At 43.0% G+C, this 24,482-nt stretch overlaps 1 protein-coding gene and 1 long non-coding RNA gene across 3 annotated transcripts in view; one reads left to right on the top strand and one right to left on the bottom strand.

The window, feature by feature from the left end:
- The window catches only part of LOC110397622, a 3,574-nt gene extending 1,112 nt beyond the window's left edge, over nt 1–2,462 (top strand). For both annotated transcript variants that reach the window (XR_002437891.1, XR_002437890.1), the window contains exon 2: nt 649–2,462. This is a non-coding gene — a long non-coding RNA (uncharacterized LOC110397622). The remainder of the gene's footprint in view (nt 1–648) is intronic.
- FBXW7 (F-box and WD repeat domain containing 7) overlaps nt 1–24,482 on the bottom strand; it is a 170,379-nt gene that overhangs the window by 32,372 nt on the left and 113,525 nt on the right. The window lies entirely within an intron of this gene.

Genomic DNA, 24,482 nt, shown 5'->3' on the forward strand with positions numbered 1-24,482 from the left:
GCCCGCCGCCCCTCCCCGCGCCGTCGGGGCCTTCCCCCGAGCCCGGCCCCGCGGGGCTCCCGGCGGCGGCGAGCGAGCTCGTTCCCGCTAATGATAATGAGCCCGCCGCCCCCGGCTCGGCCGCCGCTCTGACACAGCTGCCTGCCGCGGACACCAATTAGTCCTTCAAAAGTGCGGTTAATTTTAGAATTATTCGAAACGCGCTACAGTTTGCCGGGGGGCCGGGGGGGAATAAAAAATGCAGAAATACCCTCTAGCGGCTAAACAATAGACCCGACCGGCTTTGAGGAGGCCGGAGGTGCAACAGCCGCATCCAACAATTGTGTAACGCGGGCTGAATCGCGAGGGGCCGCGCGGCGCCGAGGCCGCGGAAGGCGGCGGCGGCGCGGGTTCCCAGGACGCCGCGCTCTCCATCCCCGCAGCGCCCCGCACCGCCCCGGCGGGGACGCCCCGCTGCGGGAGCCCTCGGGGAGCACCTGTTACGGAGCGCTCCCCGCCCAGCCCCGCACCTGCGCGCCTCTATGCTTCTACTCAAGGGCAGGGAAGTTCTCGGGCCGCGGGTGGGCTCTCCGCTACCCGCAACCAGCGCAGCAGGCAGGCGGCTGGGGGCGGCCGAGGTTCTGAAACGATACGTTCCATCTCCTGCAGTTTTCCCTGGGCCCGGCTGCCGTTCCGCAAAGTTTTCGGCCCGAGTGCTAGAAGCAAAGCGGCGCAGAGCAGCCCTGGAATAGGAGTTGAAGGCGCAGCACTGCCCTGCACCGTCCGCGCTGCAGCTGGGGCTGCTCGGCTGCCAAGGAGCCTGAGCCTGCTGGCCTGAGGGGAAACCATCTTCTTCTCTATCGCACAGAATACTATCAAAAAAGTAGAGAAAAACACAGATCTAATGGAGAGGAGTTGCTTTCTGCAAGATCCTCCAGCCTACTCCTCAGTACTTAATAAAAAATCTCCTCTGTACTATGACTTTATTACAGCTAAGTGCGCTCGCTGGGAGCTGGCACGCAGCACACAAGACGCTGCTTCTGCAGTCCTACCCCTCGCCCATCCGACGCGCAGTCCTCAGCCCTTTCCATCTCCCACTAAAAATGGCTCTGCCCATCAAATCTCTGCATTTACGCCATCATCCATTAAACCGCAGCGCTGTATATTTTATGAGAACAAAATGGTCTTGAGTTGACTTCATACTTCAGATATGGAGAGCTGTACACATCCCTAGAGACTATTACCGTCTTCCCTTGCTCGCACATCACACGCAAAAGGGAAGGAAAAAGCCATAGGCTGCACATACGCATTAAATAATCACAGGAAGCAAATTAATACCCAAATCATCAGAGAACGAAAGCGGAGAGCGTAGCTGCTCTAGGGATGTGGAAGTACTTCATCCACAGGCACGCCCAACGCGCCGCACCAGGCTCCTGACTGCCTCTGTGTGCTCCCCGGCCCTGCAGCACAGGCAGGACCCTCTGCGAGCAGCCTCTCCCCACCCCACAACAAGCACGACCTGACCCGTACCGGGGTTCCTCCATGAACAGAGTGCTTCAGGATAAGCAGTCAATGAGTTGAATGATAATTAGAAATTACTGTTTTTCTCTCTTGCGGAGTATTGCTATCGCTGATTCCTTCTCCTTTGAGAAAGATGGGCAGGCGTTCTCTTGTGGTAAGAATCCCACTGACTGAACTGCACATCTCTTCACCTTGGCCAGGACCATGCGGCAACCCCAGCAACCACCTGCCCGTGGCGGAAAGCTTGGTGCATCGGACAGCTACATGCACAGAAGGGTTTGAGTTCTACCTGATATTAGATAGAGGTACCCCTGACAGATTTTGACAGTCTAATGGTGACTGTCTTTTGTCGAGCAGCCTACCTTTCTCAGAGCAAAAGGCAAACGCTGCACACGGATCTCATTGACTCTTTTTCCCTACAGTGTTACTACTCTCGACCGTCCACCACTAACACTTGGCCATCTCCCTGAAGGTGAGGTTCACAGCCCCTGGCACAGCAAGACTCCACTTGGGAGCCCACTCCTCCCCACAGTGCCCACCCGCCTCAGCAGAGTTCGGCGCTGGGAACACGCCATGATGTCAGTTGTAAGGCACAGCGTAAGGGATGACTGAAGGCCTCGCGTAAGTAGAGGGGAACAGACCAAACCATGAGGACCACGCAGTGCTGCAGGTCACACAGCTCCACTCTGCACCACCTTAGCAAACAGAATAGTGGACAACTGAGCCGCTGACCCTCGGATGCTTCCAGGAACCCAACAGCAAGTAGCAGAGATGATGCACCCATTTATATCTTTACTGACATTTGCAATAATCTTTACTGCAGTAACTTAATACGCTCTAAGCATACTTAATGGTATCGAGTAAATGCTCATCACAAATGAATGTACATTGAGACTAACCGTACTTCATAAAACAATTTTGGAAAATAAAACAAAAGTTGCTGTCATTCCCTACTTCACATACGTTCAGTTTCAAAGGCTGCTTTTATTTTGCTACAGCTGAAGATAATTTTTCAAGTTCCTAAAACCACCATCAGCATATAATTCGTGACGTTTAGAAAAATGTCCACACCAAAACTACATAGTTTCCACTGGACACTGGTCCAACCTTCTTTCCCATCATACTGCCAGCTCTTAATTAATAAATACTCACATCATCCAATTCTTTTCCTGTTGGCAAGATTTCTAGCACCTTTACCAGTCTGTCATGTGGCATGCTGTAATTAAGATCATCTATTACTTCTAATGAAAGACCAAAATGAATTACAGAAATCACCCGCAGAGCTATATAATCCCCAGAAGAACAGAGATTATAGTGCAACAGGCCAGAGAAACGATGTTTGGGGTTTTTTTGGTTGGAGAAACATTTTGGAACGAAGAAGTCTGGCTGTGGCAATGGACAGTGGGCATTTGGGGAGGACACCGGAGCTTAAACCAGCGAACTCAGAACACGTTTACGTGCATAATTGGCGCTTCACATACACACATGTGCCTTCTGCACACACAATCCGTGCAGGAGGAACTGAGGAGCAATATGGTTTGGTATCTCCATTAATATTGGTAAATGCATCATTCAAGACAGTGCCAGAAGGGATTCTGTGTACTCGGCCCATTTAGCAGACATTTAGCAGACTGCCTCCTTTAGAGACATTTCAGATGGATTTTTGTGTGGTATCTAATAGGATTGCTTTTTTTTTTTTTTCCACCCCGGAAAACCAAATGCCCTAATCAAGCGGGGCCAGTGCTTGGCTGCGTATGATTTAACGCAGAGACAGCAATGAAGACCCAGGAAGGACAGTCAGGCTCAGTTATTTTCCCTTTTTCAGATTTGAAGCAGCCTAGGTTTTAAGCACTTCCCTTCTGCTCCGTAATCGAATTAGGGCAGCTGCAGCACTCGGCACTTTGTCTTCTATATTTGACCTCTCCATCCGACCACATACTTCATTTAATTTGCCAAATGCTCCCATTCAGGCAAGAATCCGGCCCCACAGAGAGGTACTTCTGCCATCTGCTTGAGACATTTAACTGCAGCTTGGGCTCTTACACACGTAGGTGTGCTGCACTGAGCTCCCCACTCAGTCAATGCATAAGGCAGATGCTAGAAGTCTGACTCGTGTGAAATCCTGACAGAGGAGGGGAAAAATCCCATCCTATAGTAAGCGTTAAACACGTACAAAGCAATTCCTCTACAAAAGGGCACTGCTATTATTGTCAGATTTTTTTTTTTTTTTAAATGCATTATGAGACAGGCCAATGGGATCTTGGAAAGCCCATGTTTTTGTGGTTTCTCCCAGTTCAGCGTGAGCCTGGCAGACCTTGCAGCTGTCGCCAATCTAAGATGTAATAGTGGGCATCCTAAGCGCCAAGCAGGAGTGATGCTAAGGTCAAACTCCACATCTGTAAGTGGAACGAGATGCACATTTAAGGATGCTGACAAGTTCTAGACAGCAATATTTGGACACCAGGCAAAGCAGAAGGATGCAGCACGGGCTTATGATGTAACTTACCACACTGCTGTCACCGAACGTTTGTGTAGAACGTGTAGTAACAGTAATGACATTGATGGAACAGACTTAGAGAAATGAATTTAAGTGTGCAAGTTTGCAATTAACAGTTGTCACCCTGGGTAAGAAGGGGGAAGGAAATGGACCTCAGCTCCCTGGAATGCAGTTCAGATGGAGAAATTTATAATCCATTTACTCGTAATTTCAGCAGGAGGCTCAGCAAGGATCATACATGCACGTACACCTCAACACAGTTACAGGCAAATTCAAGCTCATGATCTCATGCCACACAAGCCCAATCACTAGAATACTGACCAATAATTCATACTTGTGGATCTGAGGGACCTGAAGTTTGAAAAGAAACAAGGCAAGCAACATCACGTGAGGCAGGAGGCACTATGAGAAATAACACAAAGCCTTCAAAGGCTTACTTAAATGCAGCGGCAAGGAGATATTACAAAGTATAATAGGTGTTACTAAATTGTTTTAGTAATTGCATAATGTTTCTCGGCAAAGTATTTCTGGAAACTGCTTTCAAACTGAAGTTTTTCATGTTATTATTATTTATTTCTATGCAAAGTAAGGTACTGTAGTTAGTAAAACTGGAAACAGCCTTTACATTTTTGTCTTTTTTCCCCCCAGGGAAGGAAAAAAGCATAGATAACAACTGAATATTAGATCAATATTTATTAATAAATCCTGATTTTATGAGAATAGTATGAACTTTATAAATATCACTTTCAAAGGTGTTATATCTTTGGCAGACATTTCCCATAAACCATTCCCTTTTAACATTTGCCTTTAAAAATAATTTAAGTTTTAAATATTCTGCGATAGGATTCAAAAGGCATACTAGCTAATGGCCACAAAAATAGCTTTGAGAAGGATTTACACATGAAGCGTATGGAATAGACTTCATCATTAGATATTTAGAATAAACTTCAAATTACATTTCAAGATCAATGAGACTGCAAAGACAGGCTTAATGTAATAAAGCATCCCCACATCTCCAGCAGAGCAGAACTCCCCTCTGAAGGTCATTTGTCCTGTCCTCCGCGTCGGTTGGGCACAGAACTTGAAACATCTGCTTAGATTACTGGAAAGGACTACAGCCACAGCTGTCACACATCCATTTACCGAGGGGACACTTGCACACACTGTTTCTTGGTGACAACACCAGCTCAAGATGTTCCAGCGTCACCTGCGCATTCCCCTTCCCAGGCAGCACCCACCCTTGTTTCTGCGGGCACAAACATCTGTAGGAATGCTCTGTGAGCTGGGTAAGTGAACCGATACAGACTGAGGGGAAGCAGTTTTAAATTTATGTCTCCTCTTTTTTTTTTTTCTTTTAAATCTGTTATAGTTTAGTTTTCCACCACGCCTTCACAAACGACTGAGCTAGCAGAAGCAAGCGAGCTATACACAGGCAGATCACAAGCTTTGCGAGCCAGCTACACCACTGAGAAAAGGCAAGCGGAACTGTGACTTGCGTGTCCCACGCTGAGGCCATAAGCCTATTATTTACACCTAGAGGCATCGCTCTCTCTGCTATAGCTGGACGTGCATTTAAACTACACGAGCACTCAGAAGGAGCAGTCTCTGTGCCTGCGGCTGCCCTTGGCCATCCACTTTCATGCCGGCACCCCCTCGCAGGCATGCCATCGCAGCGGGCAGTGCGAGGCTGTGCAGAGAAGCAGGGTGGCAGCTGGCCTGGGGGCTATTCCACCACAGGAGAGCTACAGCACACATTTGCCCAACTACATCCTAGGTGACAAGGTAACTGACTGTGGTTTGGGCTTTGTCCCCAGCCCAAACAAGGTGGCTGCATTGTTGCCAGGGAGCAACTCAGTTGCGTTAAAAAAACATACTTAAGGGCCTGTCAAATAAAAATGGACACAAAAGCATTAGGGTTTTCCCACAAAACAAGCACAACAAGGTGAAATGCAGGGTGGGGGTAGAATGTCAACCTTCCTTAAACATGTCATGTTAAAACTCCAGGGAGCTAGTCTCATTAGAACTGTGTATTATTTCACTGCAAAGCAAAACAAGACATTTTCTTCCCTTGTTAAAGAAGAAAGATAGATGAAAAAAATATCACCGGAGCTAGGCTTCACAATGCTTTTAATTCCCTGTGACAGCAACTGCATGCAAGTTACCTATGCAGAAGTCTCGTACGCTTTGTTTTAAAACTGGGAAAACTCTCACATAACAATTTTTCATAACACATATTGCAGGAAGGAGCAGAATTAAGGTCGCTAATGCAGCCTGCGTTTTCACATACCCACCTGCTTTCTGCACAATGGGAACATTATGAGTTTTTTCTTGTGTTTTGCCTCTACAGAGCATTAGCACATGATTCATTTTTCAAAGGAAGAAGGAGGTATTACATATAATGCGTCTTGCAAAACATTCGCTAATGGCAGCAGATCTCGAGAACTGCATCTTCATTCATTGTACTCTTATTAAAGTTAACTGTAATCTATTTATTATATCATTAAACTTAATATATTGCGAGATGAATTCTATTTATAGACGTGGTAATAGCCGTGTTAATCACTCAAGTTCACACAGAGCGGGCTGTGCTGAGGTGCAGTGGCAGTCATGCCAGCGAGCAGAAGCAGGTGGCCCCAGCCCAGCCACGCAGCGTGACGCTGCCCTGCAGCACTGTGCGGCCCTCGCCAGCCCCGCTGGGTGCCACATGCAGCCGGGAACAGGAGCAGAACTGCATGCAGGCAGCCACCCAGGCTCCGGGCATGAGGCTTGGGGCACCGCGAAGGCAGCGGCCTGCGCCTCACCGAGTGGGCATTCATCTAGTCATTTTCTAAAATATCACTCCTGGGCTCCATTTTTAATAATTTTATATGACCGTTATAATCATTTCACAGATTCTGCCAATGCTGAATGCCCCAGACGTAGTCCATAAAGTTAGAAAAACATGTGCCTGAGACTTATTAAATCTCATCTCCTATGCACGAAGCGCAAGTCCTTCTCACTGACAAATGTATCACGACCACAATGCTAAAAATAAAAAATAAACAAATGATAAAAAACCAACAGGGATGATACCCTTTTTTCAACATTTCAACAGCAGAACTGGGTTGGTTTTGTTTGTTTGTACTGACAAGAATGTTTCCAATTAATGGAATGTGCATTCCTGCCTTTGAACAGCAGCAGCTCGAGCGCTTTCACTCGTATACGAGCAAGCTGGGAAATCACCTTTGCACAAAGAAGAGGTCTGCTTGGACTTCAGAAGGATTTCCAAAGAAGTCTGTGCTTTACACCAAATGCAAACAGAGCATTGGTATCTACTGTCCATTGTCTGATACGTTTTCTATTTTTGTTTTCATGGGAGATAGCTTAATTTTGATTGCCAAGGGAAGCATTTGCTTATCTGGCATCATATGAAGAAAACTGTTTACAAAACAGTTTCTGTCCGTCATCTGAGGTCTACGAGAATGATAAGGGGCTAGTGGGGAGCCCTCGGGCTACCAACAGAAGAATTCCTAGAATTACAGATCACACCAGAGACTTTTAGGAAGAATTTGAAGAATAAACTATTAAAAATGTCAAGTTTATTTTCCTATCTGCATTACCTACAGACAGTATAAAGACTACAAAACCAAGCATTCATGAGAGCTGGAGACACAGATGCGAGATGCTTTTGCGTCTACGAAGCTGCTTGCTAAGACAGCCCTGGGCATGGCGCATGCTACGTAAGACACAGAATCTGTGGAATAAAGGCATCTGATTCATTTAAGATACATTGTTATGCACTTGCCTCAAGTGCACAAGGGCAAACCTGCAAACATTTCTGGCAAGGCATCCTGCAGGGTTTTACAGCGTAGAAGGGAACGTAGCTCTCCCCGTATGACCGGCACCAGTGACTCCCCACTCGCTTTGCAGCGGTGTGGGACAGCATGAGCCCCACAGTCTGCAGCCAGCCCCTGGGTAGCACTGCAGCGGGATGCTGCCCTCCTTGCCACTTCTGAGTGCAGGGCTTTATGCTCATGATTTTCCTATACAGTGCCCAAGCATCATCAAGGGCGCGTTGGGGCTGCAGGACATATAATATATTTGATTCCTCACAGCCTGAAGCATCTCTGGTACATACAAACGGTTGCTTTTCTACACACAGCTGTAGCACCCACTAGGCCCTACTGGGAAGCATCACCTGTGTTTAGAAAGGCAACATGCACACTGCACCCGCTTGAGCCAACACCTCTCCTGGGCATGGCCTGGCAGAGGGAAGCTGCCAACACCCTCCTGCAGCCTCCTGCTTGGCCGTGGCAACCCGGGGCCTCCCCAGGCTGGTTTCTTGCCCCGAGTGCATTCTTCAGGTTGTGGGAATCATGGCAAACCCCTGCAGAACAGAAAGGCATGCCAAGCATGCTGAGGTCACACCAGGCTCTTTGAAGTCTCCCCAGCCCACTGTCGTTAACCTTACACTGCGCCATTTTGCATCAAAAGGGAGCTAGCAGGCTAGGAGACCTGCCCAAGCTAAACAAACTCTTCCATGAACAGGTGCTTGGACTCTAGAAACCAGATAGCACACTTGTCTGCCTCTACAAGAAATGCAGCGCTGCATAATTAAGGGTAAGCAGTCTCTCATCCAGAAGAGAGGAGTGAAAATCATTGAACAATCTTTTTTGCACTGAATCTAGTATTCTTTAGTGTTAGGGATAAATACATCTAGTCAGGCGCAGAACGGGCATTGATAACAGAATCTATCAAAAGTGCAAAAGTTATGAAATCAGGTGGTACATTTTGTGGTATTTCAATGATACTTTCAAGAAGTGATACCTAGGTAAAGTCTAAAAATCACACCATATAAGAAAAAAAAATGTCCATAACTTGTCACTGTTGTCCAAGCTTCATTTGGAAAACAGTTTTCTTCAGTGAAAACTTATGCTGCTTCTATCGAGCTATAATATTTACACTTCAATTTAAAAAAAAAGCAACTCAAATAATCTGTTTCTACCACGAACAGAAGCAGCACGCTGCAACCTCTGAGTATCTACAGACTTGACGTGTTACCATTTCTCCAAAACTTCTGACAACTTGTCAGGTCAGTGTGATGCAACTGAAGAGCTCCATACACCAAACCCATTCACTGCGGGACAAACAGCAAGTGGGTTATCTAAACTGCAAGTTTCAAAACCCAGGAATTTCTGTATTTATAGACAGGATGGAGTAAATTAGAGAGTTCAGCAATACTTGGCTCTCATGTGCAACCACAAAATTAGATGGCAACAAAGGTTTTAAAAAAGAAAGAAATGAAACTAAAGAAATAGTACAAAGCGAAATGCCTAGGAATATAGGAACAGCCCGAGTCACCAGTGTGGTAGGCTGTGGGGGAAAAAACTTATTCTTGGCATCTTAAAGAAAGGTGCAAAATATTACCCACTGTTACTTGAAATTAGCGCACGAGAAGAACGATTAAAGATACTGCAGCAAAGCCTGTGCACAAGTATATCCTAATTCCTATTCCTTCTCTTTTACTGAAAGCAGTTGCTAAAGCACGTGACTAGCTCTAAGATTGCTCCAGTTATGCCAGAGATGTTCTGACCAAACTCTAAGGTCTTTTTGCCCATCATCCTTTTATGACTGTTTTTCATCTCTAATATTCAATCAACATCAAACTGGTTTGCGTATGCCAGTCTTTCTCAGAGAAATGGAAAAAGAAACCCTGCTACTCATGTCACATGCCTGCTGATGTTCCAGGGAAAGACAGAATGGAAGTGGAAAATGTTTAGGAATATTCGATTTACAAGAATCTGTGAAGAACTCATTTCCTGCTTGTATAAATATATTTCCCCATTCAAATTTGATAAAAACAGTCTTAATGGAATACTACAACCTCATTCACGCTTTTGCATAAAGTGATCTAGACTGGCAGGAACAAAGTTTAAATACACTTCTTCCCTGCTAACTGTCCACAGCTTTTTTTTTTTTTTTTTTTTAAGGCCTGCAGGGACCGGTATGACTCATGCCTACGCTGTTCTTCAAACACTATTTTAAAATGCAGATTTTTTCCACTAGTCTATTGTGCTATACAAGTAACTGCAAGCTGCAAGAGACTAAAATTAGAAGACAGACCACTACTGCCAGGGGGATTAGAAACTCTTAGGCTGTGTTGATTCAGAAAGACGAATTGGTTGACCACTATGAGGGAATCTTTTATGTTGGCTTCTGCTAGATTTCTGGCCAACTTCATTTGAAGTCTCTTCTGGCTACAAGTTATTTGAAGTCCATGTGTTTAGGAACAGAGAATTGTCTCCGGATTTCTGTGTAGCACTGCTCTGAGTAACCTGCTTCTTTTCTGGAATGCCAAAAAAAATATCCAACCCGAAAACTGAAACTGCGACACTCTTTTTATGTGCTTTACGAAAAGCCTGCTAACTTTTACCGATTCTGATTAACAAAATCTCTGGAAGAAAGCTAATTTAAGAAATAGTCAGTCTTGAGTTTAGACTGAGCAATCAACCTGCCAAAATGCAGAAGATACTAACCATGGCTGTAATGTGGAGCAGCACTTTAGGTACGGCAGGCTGCTGGGTTAAAAGCTAGAACAATAAGATAACTTTCAACCGAAGACAGAGATGTCAGTCTCCTTATCAGTACGCTCCTTCAAAGAGCCATCTGAAATTTTCTTCCTTTTAGACAGACAGCTCTCAGATTTGTGGCAAGATGTGCGGGCTACTTGATAGTCAGAAGTCACCATATAACTGCTCTCAAAGCAGTATCTTCCTAACAGAAAACGTAGGTAGGCTTCGTGCTTCTTTGTGCAAAAATACTAAGGAAAAAAAACGCTTAGTACTTAATTTGCCATGTCACAGAGGACAGTCAAATGTCTCCTACCAGATGAGAATATCAAGAAGCAAGAACATTTGCAATGACTGGAATTTGTGCACTTCCCCGTTAATAACTATTTACATTGCTACATCATGTGTGTCTAGCTGAAGAACAGATTTTTTTTCTCTTTCACCAGGTGGACAGCTGGCAGTTGAGTTGCACTCTGAAAAGAGCTGGAAAAATGTGTGTAGAGAGCCGGGATAGCTGTTCAGTATTACGTGCTAAATGTCGAAAAGAAAAAAAGAGGAAGAGTCAGCACAGAGTCTACACTGATCTAAAACACAGGTCAACAGTTCTAAGTCACTGAAAATCCAATTCATTTCCCATTTCCAACTTTCAGGGGACATCTATTACAACGTAAAAGGTATCCGATTTGAAGAGCTGTGATCTTAAACCTGTTCTCCAAGCAGAGGCAGGGTACACCAAGGTTAAAGAGATGGCTGTAGCAAAAGGAAAAGGAAAAAAAAAAACTGAGAAAAACCATCACAGTACCCACCCCCACCCTATATGCTTTTTTTTTTTTTTGTAGCAGCAGAAAGCAGAATTCCAACTTACAAGTTTAGCAGATGCAGAAGAAAGATATAAGAAAACAAGGATAGCAGCCTGAGGAGTAGTCATACAGGCTGTGAGAACAACCAGCAGATTGAATTCAAGCCTCTCTCTTTGAAAGCTATTTTCTTTATCTACATCTGGCAGTTAGTATTTGTTTAGTTTTATCTCCATCTAAATATACAAACAAGCAAAGTATCTTCAGCTTCTGAGGAGAACTTGTCCTCAAGCATACACAACAACTACAGAAATAGCAGCCAGTGGTTAAAACAAAGTTAATCTTTTCTCTCTGCTAGAGGTATTCTCCCTGCTCCTCTAGAGCTGCATCTATCGCCAGACTTTGCAGACCGACCTACGAGAAGCTCCAGCAACCAGCCAGCTGACAGTGTCAAGAAGCGTTCTGAGGGGAGTTTGAAATTAGATGGACTAAGGTTGGGCCCCTGCTATGGATCTAGTTTATGCTTTGTACCAGAAGTCCGAAAAGTGTTGACTACATCAGAGCAAATGTGGTCCTGCCCAACGAAAACCCCAGTCTGAAAGAATTAATCAACTGATTCTTTCCAGACAACACAAGAATTTCAGGAATGCAAATTAGCTTTCTATCTCTGACAGGTCTTTCTAAACCATCTACCAGTTCTTGCAGCTTTTCATCTCCCCAAAACAAAATCACCATCCTCAGAAATACTCTGGAAGAGCATATGGGAAAGAATAAATTTCCCGGTACTCAGATGTTAAGCACCAAGTACACCCCCCCCTCCCCAAACTAGCATTACAGCCTTCAAAATGTTTTTAAATGAAAGGAAAGAGGAGCAGCTTGCAGTGGTTTCCATATAATGCAATTATGCAACCTTCTGTCTGTATGGGTGCCAGCACTGAATCGCATTATTCCTTTCGAGGCCTTTGGAATTGAGGTGAGAATAATATCTTGATCTGCATTAAACTAATAACAGAATTGAGTATATTTGCTTCTTTATGTTAAACTAATTTTAGGAACCTCCTATTATGTTTGTTAGCACTTTTTGGGAGTGATCTTGAAGCTAGAAAAGAAGAGAACAGATAGCTCAATGTGTACAATAAGGGCTTGTCAAATAGCATCAATATTCCCAGTAGTAAGGTCGCCTGTTAAAAGAACGACTTTGAGATGCAGGAGAGATTCCAGCTTACAGGGACCAAATGGTGTGAGAGGCCCACAGGCTGAGGGTTTAACCAAGCTACAGTACCCAAAGACTTAAACTTGGCTGGGAAGCAGACAGTTTCATGATGCCATTTCCACCTTTGTATTGTAAAAAGGCCCTGGGGCAACAGCTGGGAACTGCAAGTTTCCATAACGATTCCTCTTTACAGACCAGAAAGGCTGACTTTGGACTCCATCGGTAGAAAACTGCAGAAAAAAATCTTTGAGAAGAGGAGGTTACTGTGATTTTCCTAGTTTAAAACCCATTTTCAAAGCTAAGAGAAGGTGACAATAGACAACATGTTTTACATCAAGAACAATCCTAGACCAGAGATCTACCAACTCTGGAAGCATTCCCATGTCAACCACCACCTCCTAATGAAAAACACACATCTCTCCACTGATCTTCTTCACTGTAACACAGTGACTCAATGTATCTTTCATAAACAAACTAGTCAAAAACAGCTCTTGACACAGAAAGCCATGGGTATATCCTCTTTGGGAGAAAGCTTTACCAGAAGAGAATACAATTTCCTCCTTAACCTAGACCAATCAGTAAGCTAGGTTACTTTATACAACTATATGTAGTAGCAGATCTTTGGCAATAAATGCATTTTTTTTTTTGCTCAAACTTGCTAGGAAGTGATGATATGAGCAGCTTAACTGGCAGATCTGAAACGGCAGCAGAAGTCTGTTGGCAGGATGCACAACAGATACCTGGAAGTAGCCCGAAGGGTGGCAGTTTATTCAGCCAGCATAGCTGCGCTGGAAGAGGACATGTTCACAGAACCAACTGGTCAGATTCAGGGAAGCCAAAAAAGACATTTGATTCCTTATCGGTAGGATAAGCAATCAGAGTTAATTGGGAACTTGTGGTGCTGCTGGATTTTAAACCAGCTCATATAAACCCATATATGTGCTGCCTTGAACACTGAACCTTTTCTCTCCTAAATCTGATATCTACAAGAGAGGCACAGTTAACTTCAGAGTGTGGCTTTCTTTGAGAAAAGCCTGACTTAATCCAACATCAAAGGATCTGTAAGAAAGCAGAGTTGCTGCTATTTATTCTTGCAGCTACAGGACCTTCTCCTGTACTGACCATTCCTAATTCACTGGCACGTATGAAAATCCATTGTGTGACAGGGCAGACCAAGGCATCTGCTCCAGAAGTGCTTTGAACAGATAGAAACACAGGTAGCACTGCTAATACACATTTCTTTTATTCCGTTCAAAAACCAACTTAGTTGACTAAACAAGTCTTTGGTCTACTTATTCTTCTCTTTTTTTTTGTTTTGTTTTTTAAAGAGTCCTGAGTTCTGTTTCTAGTACCACTATATGTGACTTTAACCACCAGTTCACAGGACAGATATGCAAGAGGTCTATATTCTGTTAAGAATTACTTATGAGTAAATACACGCAGGGTCAGCGCTTAGCTAACAGCAGCCAGCTGTGGTGAAGCCTTGGACTGATGGTCCCCTGCTTTTGATTTAGGAGGCAGGCTAGAGAAGCAGCGCAAGGATTAATACATATTAGCAGCTGAAGTACAAGCTTTTCCAGAGACCCTGATACGTGCGCTGGCTACTCATGTGTTCTGAAACTCAAACCACAATGATTTCCCTACTATTGTTAGGCCAAGCAAATGAAGCCTGCATTTCCATTCTGCAAGCATAAAATGATACACCAGAGAAACAAAGTCTAGTAACTTTACTGATACGGTTGAGAGGTGATTTTGGTTTCACCAGATTGGAAGTTTTTCCGTCAAGTTCTAAGTCATTCTGCTCAGACATTATTCATTACAAGCATTTACACAAACATAAAACTTTAAGTTTGAGAACCAACTGATTTTTGTTATGGAAGATACACAATCAACATTCATTGAAAAAACACCTACAAGTCTCAAATCAAAGGCGGACCTTGCACCACAGCATCAGCTCACAAGATCATTTCCCTACAGAGCCTACTCTGCATCCCCAGGCAGCAGTTCCTACCCCACCCCACGTTTTAGCAGGCTCACCTCAGCTGTTCACCACTGACCCCTTTCCTCCACAGCTTTCTGTATCCACCAGCAAAGAGGCTCTCATGCAAACACCCCTACTCCTACTGCTCAAGTCAAATAAGGCAGGCTGGCAGAGCCTTACTAGTTAAAAACATCAATTTCACTTTGACAAGCAACTTTGCCAGCAGATTTGAAAAGGCATTTCCCTAAAACAGGGGGGTTGTGATGAGCTTACCCAGGCAATAACCTACAGACTTAGGGAGGTGTTTATGAATGACTGACTGCGGTGGTGCAGAGATTTTGCAGAGATGCAGCTGAGGAGCATCAGCATTTTCTTTCTACCAGCCATGCTGTGAGAGCAGAGTGCCCACAAACAGCTGGAAGAAATATTATCTTAAGCTGCTACAGCTTCTTGTTAAGAAGAGATCTGAGCTCTTTGCCAACAGAAGTGCTCTTCCCACATCTTAGCCGTAACCTAACGATGGGTTTGGTTAGCGTAGATATAGCAAGCAAGAAGTGGGACTCTTGAGACATGAGCCCTCGTGACTAGATCAGCAGAACCGTCGTGCAAATGATCCTTTGTATGAAATGTACCTTGGCTGAACTGATCGTACTTGCAGCTTTCTTCTGTAATCAGAAAATTGTTTTGCTATCATGAAGGCACACTCATCGTCCATGCATTTTGCACATAAGTCATGACAGATGACCTCTGAATACGATATGAGAAATAATATGGTAGGCTACAACTTAGACCATGCTTTGGTATAAAGATACCAAAAAAGATACCAAAAACTTCAAAAAAGCCTGATCAGCTTCAGAACATCTACAAGCTGACTTGAAGGATGCCTGTAAAGGCTGCATCTGCAAGCTCTTCAAGAAATCCACTGGTGTACAGAAGTCTGCAATCCTGGGAGGGAGCGCTGAAATATACCAAAAGGTACAAAGCCAAAGACACCACAAGGAATATATATATATATATATATATATTTAACTCTTGTTTGAATACCTGGTTTTTATTTTTTAATTTAGAATCTGGTTCATTGGCCAATTACAGGCCAATTCTTCTCCCATCTATTTTGCAAGGCCGTAACAAAAAACCAATTATGTGTTAAGTTGCAGCAGACCTAACATGAAAAATTATTACTTACTTGAACACAGTAGGTTAATTTGACTAATCCTTTTATCAGTAAAAACATGAGCTTCTTTAAACATAGTTTTGTGTTGTTGTTTTTTCTTTAAGATGACAAAGCTCCTCTTATTCCATAAGGGATTTCATTCCATTTTAGCTAGGATCAGTTTCTTGAGCCAAGAGGTGTGCAAAAGGCAACTTATGCAAATATTTTTTATATAAAAAACTTAGTATAATAATTGCACATATAGCTTTACAAAATTTCTTTACTACTTTACAAAGTTACTTCACTGATAATTGGAGTTCATAATTTGATGCTAGCATTTAAACAGTACATAAGAACTCCTCCATAAAGATATATAACATAACATCAATCTCAACTAAAAATTAGAGACAGCTAACATTTCTTGTGTTTGGAAAAGAAATCAGAAGAAAATGATGTGAAAATATTCAGCTTTACTTCTGAGTACTGAGAGTAAACAATTCCTATACTCATTGTTAACTTATGTAATAGGAGTTCAACCATTATTATGTTCTTTTTGCTTCAAAAACAAACTGGAACTTTTCTCACAGAACACCAGAAGCTATAAAGACAAACAAGAATTGGGAATGCAGCAAAGCAAGTAACATGAGTCTAAGTCTGAAGTTCAGTATGTGCTTTGTCAACATCTCTTCATTATCCATGCCTACCAATTTTCTGCTATTTTCTTCAGACTGCATTGAACAGATCACTGAAAAGTGATTATATGTCCAAACCTTAACAAAAAGTCAAAATCCACTACTCCATTGTATCTGCAATGATGTTTTCCTCCTACTTAGAGGATAGGAAAGACTAAAGTTCTGTATTCACGGTGTTCCAGCCACTATGTTTTAAATTGTGGCTTGCTGTAAATAAGTTACTTGCCAACTAGAAACGCATTATATAACCTTATATTTTAACAAAAAAATGACATTTTGTTAGTAAAATATTGCTTTACCTCAAAAACACTTCTAGAAACTTCATGTTTTTAAACAGTTAGTGGTTTCCACTGCAAAACAGATACGGTGGCCAACAGCTTATGTCACTCATCTCTACAACAAAGACAAAAGGCAGCAGACCAGATTCTCTGCTGCATTTTCAACTCAGCTCAAGTTCAAACGAGAGAAAAAAAGGCCTTTGGGGAAAGAGGCTGCAAAAAAAAAGTCACTGTTTTGGCCTCAAAGCTTCTTCCGTCTGCCAACGCCAAGATGCACGCCTCCAGACTCTACTGCCAATGGAGAAAGCAGCCATACCTGACTGGGGTGGTCCTGCAATACTCCAGAAGAAAGGAACCTCCACCTCCACTTCAGGATTACTGCCTTTGGCATCAGACACAAGATGGAAATGACACCAAGCCAAGCCTGACCATCACTCGCACCAAAGGGATGTTTACCCTCCTTTCTTAAACCACCACCATGCAACTGTTTCCACCATCAAGTTAAATTACGTCCTAAGCTACACACTGAAATTCCCTCCTTGATTTTCCATTGTATAGATAACACCTCCTGACAAAACAGAACCAAACCGTCAATACCAATTTCTCTCCATATTTTGGATGAATCTTCTTTTTTCAGTGTGGACCATTACTTTGAAACTGGTTACCCAAAGAAACAAGCTCCTCACATAAGATGAAGCACGCTTCTCTACTTCTTTTTAATCATGTTACTGCCTACAGACAGTCATTATGGGACTCTTCCCTCTTTACTGTAGAAAGCAGAATCACTCTGATTTTGAACAACCAAAAGCATTGTGAAGATAGTACACAGTCTATGCTGTTCCCCTTGCCAGGGGAACATATCAAACAGAAAACTTCTGTCAAGAAGCACAGCTAAATGTTCGTGGCCAATACATGGTATTTAGACAGCTTTTGTGCACTGACGGCTGCATAGCTGAATAGCAAATCTTACTGCAACCTTCTTGCCAGGAGATTTAGCCCTCCTAAGAGCTGGGCTTTGATGCGTCAGAGAGGAAAGGATAATTCTTGTATTTTCTTGGGAAACAATGCAATTGTGATTGTGAGACATACTTGCCTGAATTAGATGTATAATACCAGGTCTCATAAGAGACATTCTGAACTTCTAAAGCTTGCCTGCCTGTGATAGGAGCTATTAAGGAGTCTGGTTTAATGGATAAGCAATACGACAACTCCCACAGAGAATCAATTGGTGCTGAGCTGAAGAACTGAAAATGCAGTCCTATCCCATTGCACTTGCCCTCACAAAAGCAGAAACAAAAACACGGTTCTCATTGAGAGGCCTGTCTGATCTTCACTGAGAAATACATGTGTGAAAATCTGGAGTTCTTATATCTCTTCTGAAAGGATTTACTGCAATTAAATGGAAGAGACTTTGGCATTCATGAACAAGACCCAATGTAGTCAAAAGAGCACTTGCCATGCAAATATTAGCCACCATTTTGAACCCGGCTACAGTGAAAAGACCCTTGAAGGAACATACCATCTTGGAGAGGCAGAAGCAACAAGCTCACCAAGCTAAGCAGACAGAGAACCACTGCTCCACCAGCCAGCATGGCATTCCTCTTTGTGTTAGAACTGCTCTGAAAAATGATACATTTGACCCCAGACTACTGCCTGCTCTACGAGACATTTTGTTTTCTCTTAAATCCTGACAACTTGGGAAACCAATCAATAATCTTGTTGTTGCCTGTCACCCCCTCCCTTGAGGGAACCAGTAGCCTGCTGACTGGATTACCATGGAGCATGGGTACCCATGGACCAAGTTTCACACCAAAATCCAGTATCTGCCTGGTAAGCGATGCCATCTGATATACACTTATCATCTGATCAATAGCACATGCTGAAACCAAAAATCTCTGTAAACAAGAAGAAGGTGATTCCCTTTCTCCTCTGGAAATAGCTGAACCCATGATGGCTATACTTACCAACTCCTCAACAGATAATGTTTTCAGCTAACCAAGATAAATCTATTACCCACAGACCCAAGATCTCAGTGAATCATTGCACTGCAGCCAATATCAACTGTACTCATACTCTTACTCTACCTGGTACATGCTGCTTAAACTAGTGTTGACCAGAACAAGTGCTTTCCAGTATTTGCAGCTGACATCTGCCATAATAATTTGCCTGTTTCTCAAATGGGAGATACATTTGTATTTCTCATACCATCTTCAGATGGAAAAGAGTATTTGTTTCTTTCAGATTCCCATTTTGAACTAAGGCCAGTTTCAATTCTTTATCTACGCTATTCTCAGATGAGATCTTGATCCTGGTGGTATTTTCTTTCAGCACAGATCTTCAGTCTGACTTTTCCAATGTTGCGTAGCCACCTGTGCTTACTGCAAATTATCATGTACTGAAAAAAAAAACCTGTTTGACTCATCTTTCTCTCCATATATCTGTGAAACTAACATAATTAGAATTGTATTTCCTTTATTCCTAAAAAAATAGAATTCTGCAGTAAGTGGAGAGGATAGGCTGTAGGAAGAGAAATTACTTTAACAGTCATAAGTCAAAATGAGAGAACACTGGATCAACTAGGACTATGCTAAAAAAAAAATCAAAGAAACACCTTAAATTCCTTGATAGGAACAGGCTGTAAAATTCCACTCAAAATTTTTATTAAATATCCTTTCCATCCTGATTCTTTCAGAGACTGTTCTTTCAACATGGTCCTGCACCACATCCTTATATCTAAGCTGGAGAAATACAGATTTAAAGGATGAACTATTTCAAGGATAAAGAGTTGGTTGGATGGTTGCAGCTAGAGGGTTGTGGTCAATGCCTCAATGTCCAGGTGGAGGCTGGTCACTAGTGGTGTCCCCCAGGAGCCCGTCTTGGAATTGGTGCGATTTAACACCTTTATCAATGACAGAGAGAGTGGGATCAAGAGTATCCTCAGCAAGATTGCTGATGACACCAAGCTGAGTGGTGCTCTTGATATCATGGAAGGGATAACAGCCAGAAGGACCCAGACAGGCTCAAAAAGTGGGTCCACATGAACCCAGTGAGGTTCAACAAAGCAAGTATAAGGTGCTGCACCTGGGTCAGGGCACTCCCAGTGTCTAGATACTAAAGACACATCCCAGTGTCTTCTCTAGAGGGAAAACAACTCATTTAGAGAAGCACTGAGGAGAGGACTTGAGGTCCTCGTGGATAAAAAGCTGGACATGAGCCAGCATCTTGCACTTGTAGCCCTGAAGGCCAACTGTAGCCTAGGCTGAGCCAAAAGAGGGGTGATCAGGAGGGAGAGAGAGGTGATTGTCCCCCTCTACTCTGCCCTCGTGAGGCCCCACCTGGAGTACTGCATCCAGGCTTTGGGCTCCCAGCACAAGAAAGATGTGGAGCTGTTAGAGCAGGTCCAGAGGAGGGCCACAAAGATGATCAGAGGGCTGGAGCACCTCTCTTATGAAGACAGGTTGAGGAAGCTATGCTTGTTTAGCTTAGAGAAGAGAAGGCTCCAGGGAGATATCACCATGGCCTTCCAGGACTTGAAAGGAGGGGGACCAATGTTTTACATAGCCTAATAGTGATAGGACAAAAGGGATGGCTTTAAACTAAAAGAGGGGAGACTTAGGTTAGATGTTAGGAAGAAACTGTTTACTCAGAGAGTCGTGAGGCAATGCAATGCCCTATCCCTGGAAGCATTCAGGGCGAGGCTGGATGAGGCCCTCAGCAGCCTGGTCTAGTGGGTGGCAACCTTGCCCACAGCATGGAGTTTGGAAACAGATGATCTTTATGGTCTCTTCCAACCCAAATCATTTTCTGATTCAAAGATCCTATGACCATAAAAAAACAAGAGAATGGAAAAAGGTGGCATCGATGTAAAATTAGATAAGCACATATATGTCAGCAAAGTGGACTATCACAAGGCTAGCAAGTACAGTTACTAAACACCTTCCCTTCAAAACTTTTACGTTACTACAGGTGTATCTTGCCTAGTGGTATTTCCACCTGCTCTACCTCTGACTATAATTCTGCTTTAACAATACACATTAAGGACCAAGACTGTAGCAATTTTGTGATTATTTTAATTTGCCTCTCACTTTTGGAGAAGGTTCCCTAATTGAATACTAAACATAAAAATGATTAATCACTGAAGCAACATTGAGCTCCTGACTTCAAAGTACAGCTGATAATACATACTCCAGGAATGGCGAACTGATGTTTCTTTTTTGCTGCATAACCACTAGGCTGATTTGTCCAGATCCCAACATACTAAAGGTCCATCAGCAGAGTTCTCCGTAGCAAAAATATTCACAACAGAACTGTTAAAAGCCTGTGTTCTACCACAGAAACAGACTAAAGTGAAAAATTTAAGCAGGGCATTCTCTGTTGGCAGTTGACTGACAGCTTCAGTTTTGGCCATGGGTTGTAAGCACAACGAGGCATCCAGTACAGGAGATCAAGGAGGACCTCAGCATACCAAAGACAAAGCCGTATTGTCTCAAAATGCACTGCGAGTTTCCAGTTATTTCCATTCTCTCACTGAAAACTAACTTTGATGTGTTCTCATTCAGTTGCTCCAAATTTTGATTACTCATTACACTCTGATTTCCCCACTGTTTTCAATTTCCACAGATAACTACACCATTGTTCTTTCCCTGAAGGCTTTAATAAATTTCTCTCAAGTCAGTATAAAATACCTTTCATGGGACTAGACTCTGGATTGAACACCATTCAATCTACAGCATTGTCTGTTGTCTTTCTTTTAGTCTTTAAAGCAACATCATCTCTTACCTTAATAGCACTGAAGATCCCACCCACAAGCTTCATCACAGAATCCACACTTAGAGTTTAACAGAGAAAAGATCTTTCCATCAGTTCAAAACTGTGCATCTCCTTTGAATTCTGACCATCAAGCATTAAACAGGCACCAAGAACAAGTGGTATGCCTGTAAATACTATAATAATGCAAAAGACTTTTCTAAGTTTTTCAAAATATTTAAGATAGAAACGTGCATAAGACATTCCAAGAGGTGATCTTTAGACAAACACTAAGACTTAATTTTTCTCTCCTAGGTATCAATTATCTGTGATCACAAATACAAAGATGATGTCACAGACCTTAATGAGATTTTAACTGGGGTCACAAACATCACTGTTTCACATTTAGCGTGAAACACTTATCTAGACATTCTGAATTCTTTTATAGCAAAAGCTTAAGTTACCCACTGGCTAAATATTTCAACCACACTACTTTCACACATGAAGAGAATTAAAATTAACAATGAAATCACATCACGCTTATAGACATCCAGACTTAGACAATAAAGCTCCCTGTTACTACCAATCCACAGGCTGCAGAGAAGTACATAATGCTTTCTGCTGTGCAAGAACAAACCACCAAAGTTATTTCAAAGTTGCCTTTCTTAGCTTAAGCCTAAAAGAACTTCAGAAACAAACTTGTATAATTTTTTTGTTCATCTCTGCTCATCGATCCACTTCAGAGGAAGCCTTAATAGTTCCTGATCAGTAAGTATATCATGGTGCTAGCAAAGCGCTCAGGATGGCCAACAAGCACATCTGGACACTGCACAGCTTCAGCACCACATACTCCTCCACATTTAGCTGCACCAGTGGAAAACACTACTGCCCCTAGCAGAAAACCAAAGGAACAATCCTAGGAGGGTTTTTAAATTCACATTAGGCAGAATTAGCTGGGTTAACTCAAATCACCCATTTAAATTGGCTAAGCTCTTCTGGCTGATTGCCCCGAAGTCAGTGTGGGAATGCTCATGAACTGCTGTGCCGAGGCCACTGCTGCCACTGAAGGGGCAAAGGAGCAGCTATGTGGAGATCAAGGTTTCCAGCAGCAAGGGCTCCTGCCAAGCAAGTAGTCGTCTACAACCTTCAGCTTGTGACTTTTAATCCAAGTAGCAACAACTGCACAAATAGTCAGAAGAGGGCACGTACAGTGATAGAAATGCTTACATCTGCTCTACATACACCACACATAGGAGTTTGCTCTGAATGACTTGGCTGGCTAAAGACATTCCACCCTAAGATATTCCACCACCTTTCTGCAAGAGGTCACTGACCTTACAGTTCCATTGCTCTTTCATCTCCTGCACGCAAAAAAAAAATACCACGTAGCTTAAATCACTTAATAGCCTTAAATCTTAACTAACTTTGCCTAGAGCAAATTGGAACATTTACAGGATTCCAGTTGCCAGCAAAGCTTAAGGGAGGGAAGAACTTCTGGAGGAGTTTCAGCACTGGGAAAAGAGGCATAAAGGAAGAAGGTGGGTGGAAGGCATAGGTGTGCAAATAAAGCCTCCAGCCAGAAAAGCAAGCTTCAGAAGATGGCATCCACACTTCTGTTCATAACCTCTAATTTTACTTTTATATAACAGTGTTTTAAAGACAGAGGCACAAAACCAATACGCTAGTTTCTCAACTAGCAAGACCCACATCCACAAATACAGCCTAACCCAGTATTACTGATACAGCAAGATTTGGGATAGATGCAATATTGGTTCACTACTCCAAGTAATATTGCTGGGGCAGTAGGGGAAGAGCAAGAGGTTGAACTGACAAGCTTTTAGGTGTGCTTCTGAGACTTTCTGGTCTGCCTTTAGGTACGTGTCTGAGACTTCCTGGTCCCCACTGGGCAGCAAGAAGAGGTAAGCAGGTTGTCTCCAATGTGAAAGAAATGGGTAAAACAAGAGTGAAGAAAAGATTCTAACATGCCATGAAATCAATACCTCTCTATTGAGTCTTCAGAAAGCTTTTTGAAGCTCTTCTTGGAAGGTTAGGACTGAGAGGGTCAGAGACAGCACGGGTACTCTTTGAGAAGTGCTAACCCACTGATGTTTCTGTCCTTCACCAACTGTCAGAGAGCTCCATCTGCATGAGGTGATTACTTGGTCACTGCCTGTCCCAAAGGGCTTGCAGCACTGCATGAAATGCACCAAATTCCAGGAGGATGGCAGGAATCTGATGATCCTGTTATGAGGGTCATGCTCTCAAGCCATGCAGGGTTGTCTTCACACATCAGTTACTGTGTACTTCAGGCAGCAAATTATTCACATATACATTTAAATGCAGAACACCTGTTCTCAGCTTGCACTTAGCCTTGAAATCTCTTGCTCCCACTCAGGCTGGAAGAATAGCCCACACTCCCAAAAGCTTCTCAGCTCTTCCCAGATGCAGTAATAGAGCCAGCTGAAGACACACCAACTCCATACACAAACTCATTTGTCTCTTGAGATTATCCCAGCCAGTGCACCCCTACCTTTATCGCTTGTACAGAGATGCTATAAGTTGGCTTTGGGCATGCATTTATATAATTGTTCAGAACGTGAAATCCAGTCACAACATCAAAAGGAAAATTATTTTTCCTTTCATTAAATCTGGGATTTTACTGTTTGGTCACTCATCTGTTTTGGCAGCAGCCTTGATCACAAACATTATACAATCATACAGTTTAAAAAAAAACAATAAAGAAAAAGATCAGGAGATGCTAAAGGAAACAAACAATAAAGTGGGAGCAGCAGGACAGGATCTAACATTTTTGCAAACAATCCATTTGTCACTTTGATGTACCGGGGTTAATTAATATTCTATAAAGGTCTTCCAAAAGCTGAATACCTCTCAAGTTCTGAATTCATGGGGCTGACCTTAGACTTTCTCAGAATGATTTTTAATGCAGTCTGTTATCAGCAAAACCCGTTTAAACACATGTCCCATCTGCCAGCACCCCATTTGCAAAAGAGCTTCTTATACTTGCAGACAGTAAAGCTTCTGCCTGCCTCCCTCTCTCCTCTAAATACCAGCTGTAT

The sequence above is a fragment of the Numida meleagris genome, chromosome 4 (assembly GCF_002078875.1).
Source record: "Numida meleagris isolate 19003 breed g44 Domestic line chromosome 4, NumMel1.0, whole genome shotgun sequence".
In the NCBI taxonomy this organism is placed as follows: domain Eukaryota; kingdom Metazoa; phylum Chordata; class Aves; order Galliformes; family Numididae; genus Numida; species Numida meleagris.